At 37.1% G+C, this 2,961-nt stretch overlaps 1 pseudogene; it reads right to left on the bottom strand.

Annotated features, from left to right (window-relative positions):
- Positions 1 to 1,076: 1,076 nt before the first annotated feature.
- Positions 1,077 to 2,047, bottom strand: LOC131484014 (olfactory receptor 9K2-like; annotated as a pseudogene).
- Between the last annotated feature and the right edge of the window lie 914 nt (positions 2,048 to 2,961).

Raw genomic sequence — 2,961 nt, 5'->3', positions numbered from 1 at the left:
CATGAACTGATATAGCAGTATACTGACTCCAATCTTATTCCCTTTAAACAGATCTTCAATACAGACTGAAGACTTTCCTGATTGCCAGGACACTCTCTCAGGCACCCCACTTTGTAATCTGTATGTTTATCTTTGGCATAAAAATCTGTGGATTTGGATTGCTTGTGAATTCAAGGATATGATTCTGACACTGAATTGTAAGTTTCCTAAAGAATACTGTTATTTATACCTGAGCCTACCACAAGACATATTACACTGTCAATGTATTAATCAAATATATAAATATTCATAGGCATAGATGAGTAAGTTTTGGATAACACACTTTGTTAATGCCAACTTGCTCTATACCTTTATTAAATATTCTTCACAATAATTAACAGAGGAAAACAATGTACAAAAACCCCAATTGAGGCAATGATTGCTCAAAAATGTTTCCAGGTCACTATCTACCACTTTCTTTCTTTATATTAGGATTTAGCAACTAGTAGTGTCTCAGAACACTCTACAATGCCTGATCATTTGATATAAAAATTTCCAAATTAATCTTTATAGCAAAGATTACTTGTTATTTGTTTAGTATTATTTCTTCTTGATATAATGCATATCAGATATTTGATTCAAAATGAATATTCAGTAACTATATAACGTGCTAAAACAAGGTAGTTATATAATTGGAAAGCATTATTTTTTAAAATAAGTTGGACATCCTTGTCAATATTAGTGATTATGTTATGAAGCAAGGAGAAATTCCAAAACAAACCGCTCACAAAACATTGTTTATACACTATATTAAATATAAAATTTGTGCTCAGCAACAAGTCATTAAATAAATACAAACCAATTCTGTGAACAGAATGTTATTTGAGATAGTGGGAAGGCTCATTGTGAAAAATGCCTCTCTAACATCCAGGACATCTCCAATATCTGAGACGTTCAAGATGAACAATGCTCCAGGTACCTCACTAAAAAACAGTTCCAATAATGTATTTATACTGTTTAATTGAATAACTTTCATTAATGGGTACAAGGAGTATGAAAGAAATAGCCACAAAATCAATGGAGGAAAAAAATAATAATCAAATTTTAGGATTTTTCTTCTGTAGAAGTTTTTTTAGAGCTTCTTTGACATCTTTGTTTCTCAGGGAGTAAATCAAAGGATTCAACATGGGAGTGACTAGGGTGTAACACAACGAGGCCACTTTACTCAGCTCAGGAAATCTGTCAGGAGTGAGATACATAAAAAACACAGCACCGTACAGCACACTCACGACTCCCAGGTGTGAGCTGCAAGTGGAGAATGCTTTCTTACGTCCCTCAGAGGAGCGTATCTTGAGAACTGTGGACACAATATACAAGTAAGAAATAATAATAACTATGATGGTAGGCAAGATGATGATGCTGGATAAGGAAAAGGAAATGATTCTAGAGATGAAGAGGTCAGAGCAAGATATCCTCTCAAGTGGGCGAGTGTCACAGTAAAAGTGGTCTATGGCCCGAGAACCACAAAGGACAGAGTAAATGTCATACTGGTCTGAAGAACCGAGCTGATGCAGCCACATAAATAGGAACTGGCCACCAACTGCGTGCAGAGATGTGCTGTCATCTGGACAGAGTAGAGGAGTGGGTTGCAGATGGCAATGAAATGGTCATAGGCCATGGCTGCCAGGAGAAATCCCTCTGCCACGATGAAGAGGGCAAAGAGACAGAATTGGGTCACACAGCCTGCAAAAGAGATGGACTTGCTCTCAGACCAGAAGTTGATCATGGCCTTGGGTGCAATAACAGACGAATAGAAGAGATCAATGAAGGACAGGTTGCCCAGGAAGAAATACATGGGTGTGTTCAGCCGGGGATCGGTCATAATAATGGTCATCATCCCAACATTCCCTAGGAGGATCATGGCATACACAAGCAGAAAGATCAGGAAGAGGAGAATGTGGAGCTCTGGGTGGACTCTGAACCCTACAAGAATGAAGTTAGTTACTTCAGAGTCATTGCTTGTTCCTCTGTCACCCATGGCAGAAACCTGCTGAGAGGCCCAAGGAAAAACAAATGAACTCTGGTGTTTGAACCTAGTTACAAATAACCATTGCAGAATTAGGATTACAAAACTATTGTATAATCATTATTCTTGTTAACTTTATAAAATTACTGTGACTTCAATTTAAGCCTTTGCAGTTGAGGATGAATCAAAATGTTAGTTTTATATCCTTCTTTCTGCAATGGTGGATTAGATGTTTTCCCTTGAATCTAATGCAGCTTCCTTCCACCCAAGTGCCTCTCACATTTGCAAGTATCACTTCTGTGTATGTTTCTGACTCACAATTTATGCAATAAGTTCATTGTCATGAAGAGGTTATTGGAAGGGAACACAAATAATTTAATAGTTGACATTTGGGAAGGAATTACAGTGTCTGCATTTGGAGATATGAGCAGATTCAGTACCCTCACTTAGGAAATCTTAACTCCAAGGCCTTAGCTTATATTACGTAAAGACATCTAAAGAATCTGACTGACCTTAAATAAAAATTACTTAAGGGGTGCAAATACTTTTTGTAGGTAATGGAACCTTTGAATTCTGATGTAAGGTTTTTACTCACTAAGATCAAAGTTGTGCACAAATAAATGCAAGTGTTATCAGACTGATGTGCTGAGATGTCTCTCCCAGATGGGTGTCCATAGCCCTTTCATAAAGATAATTTCCCTGCATTACCTCAGCTCACAGTTCCAGAATTTTTTTAGGATGAAGCCTCCTGATAGTTTAGATGGAAGTGTTACTTTAGAGAAAAATACTGAACAAAAGATACATATAAGGGGTTGTTGACCTCATTCTGATTCACCTTGGATATGACTTTCATAGGTGTCATGCCTCATTTACTACACAGCTCAGCTGAGGATTTGAATTGCTTGTAATAAAAAATATGTTAACTTTTCTGTCCTCTCAAGGCTCCATGTGCTTGA

The sequence above is a fragment of the Neofelis nebulosa genome, chromosome 8 (assembly GCF_028018385.1).
Source record: "Neofelis nebulosa isolate mNeoNeb1 chromosome 8, mNeoNeb1.pri, whole genome shotgun sequence".
In the NCBI taxonomy this organism is placed as follows: domain Eukaryota; kingdom Metazoa; phylum Chordata; class Mammalia; order Carnivora; family Felidae; genus Neofelis; species Neofelis nebulosa.
Note: the sequence above shows the minus strand (reverse complement) of the source record. Positions and strands in the feature narration are given on the sequence as shown.